This window comes from Eptatretus burgeri, chromosome 17, assembly GCF_056783735.1.
Source record: "Eptatretus burgeri isolate ZD-2024b chromosome 17, Ebu_testis_v1, whole genome shotgun sequence".
NCBI lineage: Eukaryota > Metazoa > Chordata > Myxini > Myxiniformes > Myxinidae > Eptatretus > Eptatretus burgeri.
Window position 1 is genome coordinate 21,225,777 of NC_140977.1, and position 16,749 is coordinate 21,242,525.

General features: G+C 44.5%; 1 protein-coding gene and 1 long non-coding RNA gene across 2 annotated transcripts in view; one reads left to right on the top strand and one right to left on the bottom strand.

Moving 5' to 3' along the window:
* LOC147009508 (uncharacterized) overlaps window positions 1-10,705 on the top strand; it is a 38,098-nt gene extending 27,393 nt beyond the window's left edge. The window contains exon 3 of the long non-coding RNA XR_015053112.1: window positions 9,754-10,705. This is a non-coding gene — a long non-coding RNA (uncharacterized LOC147009508). The remainder of the gene's footprint in view (window positions 1-9,753) is intronic.
* Window positions 1-16,749, bottom strand: part of LOC147009507 (follistatin-related protein 4-like) — a 172,673-nt gene that overhangs the window by 110,232 nt on the left and 45,692 nt on the right. The window lies entirely within an intron of this gene.

Genomic DNA, 16,749 nt, shown 5'->3' on the forward strand with positions numbered 1-16,749 from the left:
GCATTACTGAATTGGGAAAACAACTATTATTGAGGTCAAAATGTCAAAGGTCAACTCAAGGGCAAACATCTAAAAATCATCAATTTTCAAATGAAAAATCGGCAATTTACATCCTATTAACTTGAAAAATTAAAAACAATTGCATAGTCAATCACTGAATTGGGAAACAAACTATTTTTGAGATAAACGGTCAAGGTCAACTCAAGGGCAAACATCTAAAAATCATCAATTTTCAACTGAAAAATCGTCAATTTACATCCGATGAACCTGAAAATTAAGCAATAGCATAGGGCATCACTGAATTTGGAAACTAACTATTTTTGATGTCAAAAGGTCAAAGGTCAACTCAAGGTCAAACTTCTAAAATCATCAATTTCAATCTGAAAAAGAATCAATTTTCATCATATTGACATGAGCTTTGATTAAGATTGCCAATTTTAGTCTTGATGAAATGGACAATTTGATGCATCCATGGCAACCTTTGGAGAGGGGGGGGTGGATTTTGCAAGTATCGTGCTCTGCACAACGTCTTTTCCTTGTTTGTATGTTTGTCAGTGAGCAGGATAACTCAAAAAGTTGTGGACGGATTTGGATGAAACTTGGTGGGCACTGGGCAGGTTGGGTTTGTGAGGACAAATTGATTCGATTTTGGTGAAAATCCAAATCCGGATCCGAATACAAGAATTAAAATTTTTTAAGCGATTGTTCACAATTGAGTGATAGGCCAAACACTATATGCAGCATGATATCTCAAAAAGTTGTGGACGAGTTATAACAAATATTGGTAGATGAGTTGGGAAGGTGACAAAAACAAGCCGATTCGATTTTGGTTCAGGTATGGATCCGGATCCGGCCTATCAGTGGGATACAAAGCGTAAACTGTTCAGCCTAGCGGAGGTAGTTCCTCGTGTTGCCATGTGTACTGAACTCCTGAAAAGAATCGTGACCCGACGGCAAATGATCATCTCATTGCTTTACTGTTGCAAACAGGGTGCTCGATCAATGTGTGGGCCTTTGCAGGATTCATCGAGCCGGTTGTCTTGTTTCCTAACTCGCTAATAGAAATAAACTAATAAGAAAATGAGATTCTGCTTCCAGTCCCTGAAGCCTTTAAGGGATTTCTCGACCACTTGCTAATTTTGTAAACCGTAGCCATTCCCTCAATTGGGGATTCATGATATCTTAATTGCCTTTTATTCATATTTTGTTAACTATTCAGTGGACGTCCATGGGGTATAAAGCGGATCGCCACACTGTCGGGAGTGCAGCATGGATACTTGCGATGTACCAAGACTGAAGTTTTTTGTGGTGATTTTGACCAGATTGCGATCAGAACGTCCGCTTTGAGTCTGCGGTCGATTTTAAGTGTGGCCGTGCCTACCAAAAACTTGAACAAATGGTACGTGCACTCAGCACTTAGAGGATAGGACACAAATACACCGCAACTTGGTTGGACTGGCATGAGAAGACGAGGATAGGTGGGACCTCAGTTACGAGTGCCACCATTATCACCCTCATGCAGAAAAAGAAACTAAGCAATGATTGAGAATCCAAAATAGAAAATGCTAGACCAGGTCATCAGAATATTGTTGCATCTCAAGCGCTTTCTCACGTGCTATGTACCGCAACGTAAGTGTGTGGAGTTGGACCCACTCTCTGCATTTCCACAAACTTGTTCAGGCCATTAAAAAACACAGCATTAACAAATCATTCATACGATACCTCACAGATCGATGTTCTGTACTTATTTTGCAATGATGGTCGCAGTAAAAAATACAAAAAAAAAACAAGGTTCAACACAAGGCTATGGGGGCTCTTTACTGCTTTTTAGGGAATTTAGGCCATCTGGACCTGGCAAGGCCCTGTTCACGCAAGGGGTCATCTGCGACGAAATTTTGATCTTTCCCATTTGATGTCCAATACACTCGTTTTCCCTCCTCTCTCTTTCTTCCGACACCCCCTACCCTCTCCCATTCACCCATCCACCATCCTCACCCATCTGTTCCCAGATTCCTTTCATCCCCTAATCACTCATTTTCTCTTCCTTTTCTCATAACTCTGTTTCTAAATGCACTCTTTCATTTACGATATATATATATATATATATATATATATATATATATATATATATATATATATATATATATATATATATATATATATATATAAACCCCTGCTCTTCTCACCACCTGTGTTGTTTCACATCCTACCCAGGTTCTTCTACAGCTGCAGACATTCACAAGTAGCATATACATGAGAATTCCAATGCTATATGCCCCCATCAGCCCCCAGACCGGTTTCATCACTTGTTAGCGAGTCATCATTGGCAACTTAGACTGAAACGAGCACCACCGAGGCTCCCAAGCATGTAGCACATGTAATGTCAATAGCAGTCAACATATAAATAACAAGACCCAATCACGTCTCCCACCGGTAATTGGAGGGAACAACCAATCAGCTTTCACCTAAACAATTATCCCCAGGTGGCTCGGATCTTTGTAATGAACCCCCATGTTCTTCTAGCCAATGAAAGCTGCATAAAGCAACCAAGTAAAGCTTTCCTGCAGGTCTTTCAGGATTAACTGTTAGCAAAATGGCTAAAATTTCAGTAGAAGATCGCCATAGAATTATGTTTCTGCATCAAAAAGGAAAAACATTGAGTGAAACATTCTGCGGCATGAAAAGTGGGCTTTCAGCTTTATGGATGGGTAGAGACGAACACCTGACGTAAATGATGGGGAACACCTTGACAATGAGTCATCAATTGGATTTGAATAGTGAATGTGATGGACAAGCTTCTCCAACACTTCCTATTAGCTGCTCATGCGTAGTTTACCTTGAATTGTTGTGATCACAAGTTTTTAAAGATTCTGAAGAATGCGAGTTAAAGATTGCTAAATCACAAGCTCGGTTTCTCTCTCATCCAAACTAAGGTGTATTAATAAGTCAACATTGTTATAATGGTAGAAAAACTAGTGGAGGCTTTGAGTAACTCCTGAATGTGTCGGTCTTTTCAGAGAAACAGTGAGAGGGTGAGATTCGTCAGGCTTGAAAGATATTCCAAGTGTTTAACCAGATCATGATTCTATCAAGGTCTGAAGAGACCGAAGAGTTTGCCGGCTGCCTATAATGAAGGATGAGGGATGATGATATGGCAGAGAGTGGAGTGATCATCAAAGAGATAAAGAGGATTTCCAGAGTCGGAGAGATTGCTGATGAAGATTAGGAATAGGACTGGGCCTCGAACTCCATCTTTGACAGGGAGAGTAGATAAGAATATTCCGTTGAGAGTCACGCATTGGCTACGAGAGAAGAGGAAGTCCATGAGCCACGTTTGAAGGTAGGATGTCAAAGTTTGGAGAGCAAGGTGGGGTGCCAGATTGTAGTGAATGCTTAGTATACAGGTAGTGGACAAAAAATGGAAATACCAATGTAAAAATCACTCAATTGGGCATTGGGCCACCATATGTGCTGTATGTGCTGTGGCATAAAGTCTGCCAGCATCTGGAATTCTGCAGGAGGGATGTAGCACCATTCTTCCACCATTCTTCCATTCTTAGCTCTCATACGAGCCTCGACAGTGTATAAAACGAAAAAAAGAAAAAGAAGAAAGAAAAAAAAAAGTCAATCAACTCACTCCTGTTTTGATGAGGTAGAAAACACTGTCTCAGGTGTCATTCCATAATATCCTATAAATTCTCAATTGGGTTCAGATCTGGTGACTGAGAAGGTCACGACATATGGATAACATCAGTGCCATGCTCATCAAACCATTGGGCGACTACACATGCTCTGTGGATGTGGGCATTGGTGGGTGGGGGGGGTCTCCTCTTGTAGCCATGCTAACCATAATTATAGGCAACCAGGCCTGTGCAGCATTTTTTTACATGACCCAAAGCATGCTGGGATGTTATTTGCTTCACACATGGCAGGCCACACCTGTGTGGAAGCTGTAACTTGGTGTCCCGTATTTACCCAGGTGTTTCCATTTTTTGTTCACCACCTGTAAGTCATGTCTGATATTGAGAGCCTCCATCCATTGTTTGCCTGTCATCCCTCTGAGGTCAGCAAAATGGGTACCAGCTTGCTGCGATTATTGAGCCATTCGAGTATCCTGTGTCGGAGTGGCGACACATCTCGGATTGTACCCAATAGTCCAGGAGACTGCTTCGGCAGCACCAATGCTCTGCAGAGAGTATGGTCCCAATGGATTTGGATTTTGGATCCATTGTTTGGAGAGCAGAAGCAGCATATCCAGAGTACAGTGACCAGGTCTGAATCCAAAACTGACAGATTCAGTTGAGGTTGGAGAAAAGGAAGGATTTGATGTCAACTGTAATGATGGATTCCATGAACTTGCTGATGATTGGAAGTTGACTGATAGGTCTACAGTTAAAAGGATTGGTTTTTGCATCGTTTTATATAATGTGGTGATGTTGGCTGATTTCCAGGCAGATGGAAGATGACCCAGTGCAAATGATAGGGTGAACATAGCAGAAAGAGGAGTGCAAGAGCAGTAGAGCAGTTTTTTTAGGACACGTGCACTGATGCCGTCTGATCCAGTTGCGTTATCAAGAGTCAAGGGTTGCTAGAAACCTTTCCACCATCTCAGGAGAAAACGACACAGACTTGAGGAGCAGTTGCGTGTGACTGGGTAGGGTGGGTATAGACAACAAGGGGTTGGGGACAAGATTTGGAAGCAAACACAGGATTGAGCATTCAGCCGACTGATGAGCACAGTTGTCTGTGGTGTCAATTGCAGTGAGGGTAGGTATTAAGTGGGAGCATACTCCAGGTAAGACTTAACAAGGCACAACCAGGTTTTGGGGGAGGGGGACAACTTTGAAAGTTCAATCTTGAGGTTGCCCAGTTATTGTCTTCTTGCTCTCCTGAGAGTACATTTGTTGCGGGCTTTGTGGAGTGACCTGAAGTTGGCTTCAGTCAGATTTGCCTTCCAGGAAGAGAAGGCAAGTTTTTGTTTTTTTCAGGGCTGTACCCACCCTCACTTCCGTTTCATGGATTTTGTCCAAGTGTTAGTCGAATCTGCTGTTGCTGCTTCAACCTCATTAAAGCTAAGTTATATCTTCGTCCATGTCTTGCTAGCCTATCCCATGCAATATTCCATGTTAACTCGTACCTTGTTGTGCTGTATTTGTCGAATTCATTTTCCTGTTGTTCAAAGCCCACTTTCGTCTCTCCTTGGAGAGCAACTGTGAAAATTCTGTGTCCGTTTTGTCTCCGTATTTCTCGTTTAGCTTCTTTCTTCAAAAAATGTTTTACTTCTGCCGACTTAACATTATCTTGCTTCCCCCCTTCACTCCAAGAATATCAAAAGAAAGAAAGAAACAAACTATATTTTTCCATTCCACAGCGATTTCATTCTACTTGAATCGTCTTCTACCTGTACTTCCTGTACTCCATTCTTCCTCCACCCCATTTTTTCAATATCTCCAAACCGAATCTTCATTGAATGTAAATGTTTCTTCCTTCCTCCTTTCGAAGCATTATAAAATGCTTTACTTTCCCAAATTTCTCCATCTGGAGTACTCCACGTGTTCTTCACACCAAATATTGTTTAATTCTCACTCTGTCAGCTACGTGCTTGGTCCATCAACCGTCCTCCTGAATCTACAGCACCACCGTTCTCTGCGCCTTCAATAATAAATTCTTACCTCCTATCCCATTATCTTTGTCTGATTTGGGAATTTGGAATCAGCATCACTCCACTTAATGACTCCTCTTTCCGCATCCCCCGTCAGCCCACCAACTGAATCCTTTCATCTCGTCTCTCTCTCAAGGTGCCACAAGGAAGTGTTCTGGGTTGAAATTTCCCCAAGGCAGTGCTTAGAGCCCAGTCTTATTCCTAATCTTCATCAATGATCTCACTGACTCTCTGGAAAATGCTCTTTATCTATTTGCTGATGACTCCACCCTCTGTCGTGACATCCCTCACCATTCAGACAGGCAGGATGCAGCCTCTTCCCTCTCTTCAGACCTTGACAAAATCACAAGGTGGTCAAACAGCTGGAATATGTCTTTCATTGCCGACAAATCTCACACTCTCACTATCTCTCTCCAAAAGGACGGTCTAGCAAACCCTCCCATTTACTTTGTTAACAATCCTCTTGAGGAAGTCACTCAAACTCTTGGGTCTCACGATATATCAGCTGTGATTATTCATGGGAAACCACATTTCAAAGTTGGCCTCCTGAGCCAGTCACCGATAGGACACCCTCCATCGTACAAAGTCCTTCCTTCGCACACCTGAATTCCTATTCACCGCCAAGGTTTTCATCCGCAGCTTGATGGAGTACAGCTCTCTACTCTGGACTGGCTCCTCTGCTTCACACCATCCTCAGCTTGATGCCATAGAAAAACAAGGCTTTCAATTTATTAGAATCTCCCACAACGAAGCTGAGTCTCTGGGCCCATCACTTTTCCATCGCGGACAGGTCGGTAGTCGCTTTGTCTTCTACCACATCCATTCTGATCTGGCACCCTCTGCTCATTCTGTGCTTTGTTCCGCTCCCCCAGGTTTATGTAAGTGGCACGCACGGTCCACAATCAACCCCCTTCTGGTGAAACTACCGAAATTCTGAATCACTGCTCACCTCCACTCATTTATTCCTCTTTTTCCCCACCTGTGGAACCAACTTCCACACTTTCTTCAATATCATTCCTCATTCCAGGTCTTCAAGACAGCTTTTCACCACTATCTCAGATCATTTGCATTCCAAAACCATGATTTTTTTTCTATCCCAATAACCCCTCCTCCTGACCCCCAGGCCAACCTCCTTCCATATTTCTAGTTTTTCCTTCTTGAGAGTTTCCTTCTGTGTCCATTTTGTTTACCCCATTCATCCTCCCCTAACCCTCATTCATTATTTGTCCAAATCTCCCTTTATTTTGTCCTTCAACCCTGCTGTTGGTGTTTCACCCTCTCTCTGCTGATGCTTTTATTCTCAAAAGCATCGTGATGTGTACAGTGTACTAGCTCTTCCATGAGACTTGACCTTGTATACAAAAAATACAAGACAACTCCTACACTGCAGGATTCAGTCTACCATGGACGAGAGGAAGGGTATAATAACTGAAGACAAGAAGGGATGAATCTATGCAGAAGACAGAGCAGTTTTTGTGGAAGAATTCCCAGGACTCATTATCAGGGGTGGTAGATAAAGGAGACCAGTCCTGAAATGTGATGGCTGCTTGCAGTCCCTGCCAGTCAGCCTTCGTGAACTGCCAGACTTGCCGGCGCTGATGCGGCTCTAAAAAGATCCAGGGAGATGTTGATCACAAGCACGTGATCAGACGAACCAGTTGGAGCAAAGGAAGAGCAGGAGACACGAGCATGAAAGTTGGTCATTCCCCCGTTCACAATGGAGGATTTGCCATTGGCAGAAATCTGGGTCGGAAAGTTCACAGGTCGAGTCGGATGGGGGCAACTCTCACGTAGCACCTGGTCAGCCATCGGACCACGACAAGATGGAGTTGTGTTATCATCGTTTTTGTTAATCCGCACAAAATTCGAAGAACTTCAGTTGACCCCAAAAATCACAAAAACAAACCTCTGCAGATCATGTGCAACAGGCGATCGCTCTCACCTTCCATCGTTCGGTTCCGTTGAGACATCACGCAAATAAAAGCAGGGCATTAAAGTAAGAGGAGAGAGAATGAAAGACGACAAGTCGGCTTCAAGGTCTTAAATATTTCATCAAAATGCTGCACACACAATCGGGGCCTGTTGGGATATTAAAATTGAGCTTTTGCTGTTATGGAAGAGATTATTTGATTAAGGAATGAAACGCGGTGCTAAATCCCTATTACCTTCAAGTTCCCAACGTACTGCATGAGAGATTCTACCTGTCTGGAAAGGTGAAAATGGCGAAGCAATCTTCTTCAGCTTTCAGTTTTTGGTGTCAGGGTCAGGATGGGGCGAATGTTGAATCCGCTTCTGGAAAAGGTACGAATGCATGATTTATGTGCTTGCTCTGCTCTTCTCTCATTTCGTCAATGCAGGAGCAGATCCGTGTTGCGAGTCAGAAGCAATGGGGCAGAAGTGAAATGTCAAACAGGATTGCTTTTGCTACAGTGATCTAAGGCTAAGAGAGGAGCTTGTACACAAATCACGTGCAAGACAAAGGCATTTGTAGGCATTGTACTTGTACGTAAATCACAAGGACATCAGGAGACAAGGTACGACCACCTGCGGTATACGGGATGTGAACCTGGTTTCCAATGCAACATGTGCCAGGGGTTCATATGGGAACAATTACATGCATCGATGATGATGTTTTACCGACTGTCGCGTTTAAATGTAATGTTAACTCTCATGAAAGAGTGTCTTCGTCCACAGGGGAATTGAAGGGAACCATAATTGAATCGTGGAAAAGCCATGTCAGAACAACAGGTTTTAGGAAAGTCCTATATGTGTGTGTCTGGATATATATCTAGCAAAAACAAGTATGTAGGGCTGGCAGGATTTGAATTTTTGAGCTTTCTTGCCTGGATTTGAATCCCTATGGAGATTTGAATCCCCTGTGGTTGTTTTTTTCAGGTATCGGGTGAGGCACCAATGTGTGCCATCCATGAGATGGAGGTTTGGCCAGAAGACGCGTTGTTGGTGGACGTCAAGGTCCCACAGCGTATTTTGCGAATTAGCGCTGGTCCCTTGAACAAATTTAAAATTCCTGCTTAAACTACTGGTTGCAAGTGGTCGAAGCTTCTGAAATATTCCTTCACACCAGGTTACACTGTTTGCCATCGCAAAGTGTGGTTGCTATGCTGGCTGCAGCTTCTATGTTCGACACAATTATCATCACGAGTGAATGGCCGCCTTCGGCTACAAAAGGCAATCCATGTACATGTATGTATATCTACAGTGTTGGAAAATAATTGTGGAAACAGAGGACATACTGGGTACTAGATCCTGGTATGAACCTACCAGCCAAGTTTCAGCAAAACCGGTCGACTCCTCTGGCCCCCAGAGCTGTCCATTACATACAAACAAAGACAGACAGACATACAAACAGACGGAAAACCTGAGAAAAACGGTAGTCTAGCGACCACCCAATAAAATGCAAACAATATGTTATAGAATCGCATCTAATGTGTAAAAATAGGACCATGCGTCCTGAAGCTTACTTGGATCAGGAGTAACAGTCACTCAAACCCCCTGGAGATCCCCTTTTGACCCTGATGTTTTTTTTAAAATGCCGTGAACAATCTTTGGGAGATCAGGGATGATGAAGGTTGTGATCAAGTATCATCGAAATTGTGTGTGTAGTTTCGGAGAAGAGTACAAATACCTATTTGGGAGGGAGGGGTCAAACCCCCCCCCCCCACCCCCATAAACTCGCTTAATGAGCGCAGATTTTGATGCGGTCAATACACCTTCGTTAGGCATCAGATATTAAGTTTGTGGCCAATTTTCATCAAATTCGTGTGTTTGGTTCAAGCGAAAACGACTGAACTGTTTACGGACTGACTGACTCGCTGACTCACTGACACACCTACGGACGCTGCTCGGTCGCATAAGCTCACCGGACTAAAGGAGTACTATGGCTCTGTGATAGGAAATATCACAATCATGACAAGCATGTAGAAATCAACACCTTAACTAGCTAGTTAAGGTGACTCTGTGCAGAAGATTGCAGCCTCGACTTCATATTTCATCAGGAACTGCATACTGTAATGTACAAGACTAAGGAGGACACATGAAAAAGTTTTCTCTTTTTCTTCTTTGTTTAACAGACCAACTCCATTTCCAAAAGCACCATCGTTTCTGGAGCAAAGGATGTTTTTCCCTTTGATCCAAAGCATCTTGACAGCTGGTGTAAAGTGCTTAAGTGCAGAACAATGCCAACATGTGGTCAAACTTTCAAAGAAAACCTTCTGGACATCTGCCACCAAAGAGGTGACGAGTAAGCTGAGCAAGTTGGCATCAGGGTGCGTGAGGCACACTCAGATTTGCATGCTGAAGATGCACACCACCACAAAGATGCACATCACCACATAAAACATGGAAGAACCTGGAATATAGATATGTCCTTGGTGATTTTGTTTACCCATCCCATCGTATCAGGGACAGGGAAATGCGTTGTGATTGTAGTTAGAACCTTCCCCATTGTTCTCCACCTCATTCCCAAACCCTCATGTTCCAATTCCATATTCAAACCTCATTTCCAAACACCCATCCCCAAACACCCATTTTCCGACACCCGTACTCAAACCTCCATTGTCATGCATCATTTCCAAACTACATTCTCAAAGCACTTCAACTCACCAGTATTTCGACCAAATAATCACCATTCCAGCATTGCAATCATCGTATCCTTCGCCTTTCCAGAATTCCAGTCATTGCGGATCAAGCGAAGCCTTCCAAAAGTGCCCCACCCCCACGCTTCAGGGATGAATCTCAGCGGCTGGATCACAGTGCACCACAAACCTGCATCTATCACTCACCTGCATCTACACATCGATGGGACCCAACGTGGGCCAGCCGGATCACGAACGGGCGAACAAGGGATCACCAACATTCCCCGACTTCTTCTTCTTTCTCATTCTGTCCCCTTTTCGATCGAATTTCCCCCAGATGTATGAGGTGACTATGTCTTGCTAGTAATGAGGTTGAATGTATAAGGGGTTATTTTAAGTGTTAGAGGCTAAGACTGTTTCTAATGTGACACTGAAACCTCCTGTTCAATACAAGACTTGTTATTTCCAAACCTGCTCAGTGTCTGTTTCCTACATTGGTTAGACATCGGATGTCATAAGCAGATTGGAGGTTGTACCCCATTGATTCGCCATGCCAGCCGAGCCGATGTCATACTTAAGGTTCCGCTCGGCTGTATGTGAATGTTTCTATCTATAATGAAGAAGACAGACATAAAATATAAAAAAACCAATGTCACCCTGAGGGTGACCCGTATCTTGCCAAAAGGTGACCACATGTGACTTCTTTAAGGTCACACTGAGGTGAACAGAGCTGCTATCCACCAGGAGCGACTCCTTCAGGAATATCTGCCTACGAGAGATTCCGATGAGGATCGTTCTACAGAGTAACCATGAAAAAAAAAACATACAAGCTGACTAACATATCTTGCAAAAACTTCGTTTTGGCAAGATAAATAAGCGTTTGCCTCATAACGTCACCAAATGATGTCATAATGTCTCAAGCTTGACATATCTAGAAAGCACTCATTGAGGTGTTCAATTAGAGGTATTACACGATATGGTACCTAAGATTTCAAAATTTGACCTTGGGGTCAAAAACTTTCGACCTCCAGCGCTAACCATGAAGGTCAAGGCCAATCGCCACCAAAAATTAATCAGCTGAGCGCCAGACCATGAACTATATTCCCATGAAGTTTGAAGACGATCCGATCAAAATTACTCAAAAAAATAAGGGTTTCGTCGACTCCCTTGATTTGCGACAAAGTGACCTTGACCTTTGACCTTGACCTTGAAAATTTTATGCGCTGAAAGGGACCTCTATAGGCCTCTGATATGCAAAGTTACAAAAATTTCCAATGATAACTGCTCTGCAGAGTGATCGATACGTGATTACAGACAAACAACAAAAAAAAAACAACATACAAGCTGACTAACATATCTTGGAAAAACTTAGTTTTGGCAAGATAAAAACCAATGTCACCCCCAGGGTGACCAGTATCTTGCCAAAATGTGAGCACGAGTGACTTATTTATTCGATTAAGGTTACTCAAAAAATAAGGGTTTCGTCGACCTTGATGCTTGACCTTTTTGTGACCTTGACCTTTGACCTTTATATTTTCGTACGGTTAATGGTATCTCTCCAGGACCGTTGTACATGAAATATCAAGAAATTTTGATGAGAACTGAGGAAATAAAATTTTCATGAAAAATCCGTTTTTTCGTCATGACATCATCAAATGACGTCATAGCGTCAAACTTTTGACAGATCTGGAAAGCACTTATCAAGCGCTTTCATATGAGGTATTACTCGATATGGTATCTAAGATTTCAAAATTTGACCTTGGGGTCAAAAACTTTCGAGGTCCAGCGCCAACCATGAAGGTTAAGGCCGATCGCCACCAAAAATTAATCAGCTGAGCGCCAGACCATGAACTATATTCCCATGAAGTTTGAAGACGATCCGATCAAAATTACTCAAAAAATAAGGGTTTCGTCGACTCCCCTGATTTGCGACAAAGTGACCTTGACCTTTGACCTTGACCTTGAAAATTTTATGCGCTGAAAGGGACCTCTATAGGCCTCTGATATGCGAAGTTACAAAAATTTCCAATGATAACTGTGCTCTGCAGAGTGATCGATACGTGATTACAGCCAAACAAAATAAATAAACAAATAATTAAATAAAAAAACATACAAGCTGCCAAACTTCGTTTTGGCAAGATAATTAAATGAACGGAGAAACTCGAAAGTGTTTCAAATGGGGTTGTGGAAAAGGTCAATGGGCAGGACGCTGTAGCAATCTTGGCACACATGCATATGAACTCCTCAGAATGCTTGGCACACGTGCACAGAAACACCTGGATATCGCAATCTTTGGGGCATGGTAACTGCTTTCGTACATTCGTGAAAAGGACCGTTACCTAAAATGGCTCACAAAGCTTCTAAAAGTGGAGGAAAATACTTGGAAGAGTACTTGAGAGAAAGCTGGGGTTTTCTTCTGCACAACAAAATAGTTGGAGGGAGATACCTTATCTGGTGTGGGTGTTTCTGAATACTGATGAGCAGGTTATATCTAGGGCGTGTGAATGCACAGGGTAAGTGTATAATCAAGTTTGAAAATGATATTTACTATTAATCATGTTGGGGGTGGGTGAAGGGTTGGAACTGTGCGTGCGATATAAATATTGTTATGGTTTCCGGGGTGAACAGGGGGGGGGGGGGGTTCACAATGGGGTTTCTCAGACCCGCTTCCCTGGCCTCCATACTTGTAAGCCGCCAAGCCACCGATAACTCCGCGACCAAATGGGTTGCTCACAACCGTGGACGACAGTTGGGGTCACGAAACTAGCTGGGTCCTCGCGCCCAGCGTCGCATTACCTACGAGTGATGTAGATATTACAACGAGGTAACTGTGCTTTCAACATCCCATCTCATCTACTTATTGTGGTACGGCTGAGCAAAACCGGTGGTGGGGGCATTGGCCACCTCGCATAGCGAATCAGTGGGGTACAATGTCCTATCTATTTAGTACGTGTGCTATCTCGAACCAATGAAGGAAAAGACAACCGACAGGTTTGGAATAGTATACCAATGGTTCAACGAGGCATGTATTTACAGGCATAGTTATTTACACGCAAATATTCACAAGACACGTACAGACATTAGAACCACAAGAAAAGCCAAAACCCCTCGCACAGAAGTTCCGCTTACACAATCTCAATGATCTAGGGCAAGCAGGCATGCCAGACAGACAGACAGACAGACAGACAGAGAGAGAGAGAGAGAGAGAGAGAGAGAGAGAGAGAGAGAGAGAGAGAGAGAGAGAGAGAGAGAGAGAGAGAGAGAGAGAGAGAGAGAGAGAGAGAGAGAGAGAGAGAGAGAGAGAGAGAGAGAGAGAGAGAGAGAGACGGCCGATCGGGGCTTTGCGTCGATCTCTTGCTCACCCCACATGCAAACAGACGGGCTTGGGTTTGTCCAAAGTGAAGGGTATGAAAGGGAGGGGAGGAAGGGAAATGCGGTGCGTATGTTGATGTATTGTCGGAAATGTCATGTGTCTCCATTTCTGGAGCCCACGTGCCCGAAGGTAGGAAAGGAACTCAACACCTCTCCATCCACCATGTGCTGCATTCATCCTCGAAACCTCTTTGGTCAGCCACGTGCCAGCATACTCATCCAGACAATAAATCATAATGGCAAGTTTGTATGACAGCTCGTGGTTTGTCTGACAGCCTGTGGCTTGACAGACAGCAGCGCAGCAGCAATAAGACAGCAGGCAGGCAGTTCGTCAAACAGCAGCGGCTACATTTGTTTGCTGATCTGGGCTTTTATTGAGCTTGGAGTGAAGTGTGGCAAAGGCGTTTGAGGCTCCCTTTTACCCGCTCATGTACATTTCCATTGGCCGAGTGGGTCAACACCACCGTGTCTGTGTGCCTGAGCCACACCCCAGGAGCACAGCGTTAGCGTCTTGGTTGCCATTGGAAATGCGGCTCTGCCAGCCTTGAAGGGATCATGATGGCAGTGCTACTGCCAGCTTTGAATGTGTGGCACTGTGATTGTGGTGTCAGTGTGGTTGCGGTGTGGTTGTGGTATGGGAAGTTGCAAGGAGGAGAAGATGGGAGGAGGGATTTGAAGGGATTAAGGATGGGAGGTATTTCAATTGGACTAAATGATGAGGGGGTTCACAGGGTTCGAGAGGTAAAGGGTGAAGGCTTTTCGGGAGACATGGGGAATAGAGGTTCAGAAACAAAATGGTGAGGAATTGCGATGGATGGAAAGCTGAAGGAGGTTTTTTTTTTGTATACCTTGCCGAGGCTCGTGTGAGAGCGAACACACAACGCACATCATGGGGGACATGAGCCAAGTGAGGAGGGAGTGGGAAGGACAAAACAGTGGGGAACAGAGACATTAGGAGATTTGTGGAAGGGAGAGGGATGGGATGGGGAACATGGGGAATAGAAGATGGACCTTACAGGGACTTTCAGGAAGGAAAGCAGGGAATTTGAAGGAGGTGGGTTTGGGTGGATTATCAGGGGTAGAAAAGATCGAGGATTTGGATGGGAGATGATAAGGGGTGGTGGTGAGCAGCTGTTTTGAAAGCCTGGAGGGAAGAATGGGAACGAATAGAGTGAGGGAGTTTATTCCAAAGGCGGGGAAAAAGAGAATGAAAGAGTGAAGGTGAGCAGTCATTCGTGATTTTGGTAGTTTTACCAGGAGGGGGTTGTTGGCAGACTTTGAGCACCCTGCGGAAATGTGGTGGGGACAAATCACAGAGAGAGCTGGGGGGGGGGGGCGAGGCTGGAGAGGAGACGGTAGAAGACAGAAAGACCACCGACCAACCTGCGGTAAATGAGTGAGAGGCCCAAAGACTCAGCCTCATTGCGGGAGATGCCAATGATCCGAAATGCCTTGGTTTCTACAGCGTGAAGCCGAGAAAGGTGTCAGGAGCTCTGATGGGTCGAGGAAGGACTTTGCACGACGGAGGATTCCCAGTCGGCGACTGGCTTTGGAGGCTAAGTTTGAAATGTGGTTTTCCCAGGAAAGGTCATGGCAGATAGTGAGACCCAGAAGCTTGAAAGAAAGGACTTCTTCCAGAGGATTGTTGAGAAAGTGGATGGGGGGATTTTCTAAATGGTCCTTTCGAAGAGACATAGTGAGAGTGTGAGATTTGTCCAGATTGAAAGACATGTTCCACGTGTTGGACCAGTTTGTGATTTTATCCAGATCTGCAGTGAGCGAAGAAGCTGCTGCTTGCCAGTCTGAGGGATGACCGATGGTACGGCAGAGGGTGGAGTCATCAGCAAACAGATATAGAGGATTTTCCAGAGAGTCGGAGAGATCGTTGATGAAAACCAGAAAAAGAACAGGGCCCAGAACACTACCTTGAGGAACTCCAGCCTGGACAGGAAGAGGGGATGAAAGAACTCAATTTAGGGCCACACGGTGACTGCGACAGGAGAGGAAGTCTGCGAGCCATGAGTGGAGATGGCCTTGGATACCATGGGAAGAGAGTTTGGTGAGCAGGGCAGGGTGCCAGACCGTGTCAAAAGCACGTGATATGTCCAGGGATATGGCTCTGATTTCATGTCAGGCATTGAGGACTTCCATCCATTGTTGGGAGAGCAGAAGCAACATATCCAGGGTAGAGTGACCTGGTCTGAAACCAAATTGATGATCAGAAATCAAGCCATTGGAGAAGAGGAAGGATTTGATATCTGAAGCGATGGATTCCATAACCTTGCTGATGATTGGGAGAAAGCTGATTGGTCTGTAGTTGCAGGGATCTGTTTTTGCACCTTTTTTGTGCAGGGCAGTGATGTTTGCTGATTTCCAAGCAGATGGCAGATGACTTTGAGCAAATGAGAGGGTGAATAGAACAGAGAGAGGGTGACAAAGAGCAGAAGAGCAGGCTTTGACGACATGTGGGCTGATGCCGTCTGGACTGGTTGCAGAATCTGAGTCGAGCTTTGACAGCAAGCTCTCCACCTTGTCAGGAGAAAAGGACACAGAGTCCAGCGATAGTTGGGTGCAACTGGGTAAGGTGGGTAGAGAAAGTGATGGGTTTTGGACACAAGATTTAGCTGCAAACACCGAGTTTAGGCATTCAGCTTTTTCACGGGCGGTATCAGCAGTGCGGCCTTTTGAGGTAAGGGAGGGGGATGGAGGGGGAACATACACCAGAAACAGATTTGATTAGACACCACCAGGATTTTGAGGAGGGAGAGAGGTTTGAGAGTTTAGACTTGAGATGAGAAACACGTTGTTTTCTGGCTCTCCTGAGGGTAGATACCCACTTGTTCCGAGCTTTATGGAAGGAACTGAGATTGTCCTCAGTTGGGTTTGCTTTCCATGAGGCAAAGGCAAGTTGTTTCAGGACAACTGCCTCGCCACAGGCTTCAGTGAACCATGAGTGGGAGGAAGGGTAGGACAACTGAAGACGAGAGGGGATAAATCTGTGCATGAGGGAGAGCAAGTTTCTTTGAAAGAATTCCCAGGATGAGTTGATGTTGGAGAAAGTAGCGATAGGAGACCAGCCTATAAGTTTGACGGCTGATTGGAGACCTTGCCAGTCGGCTT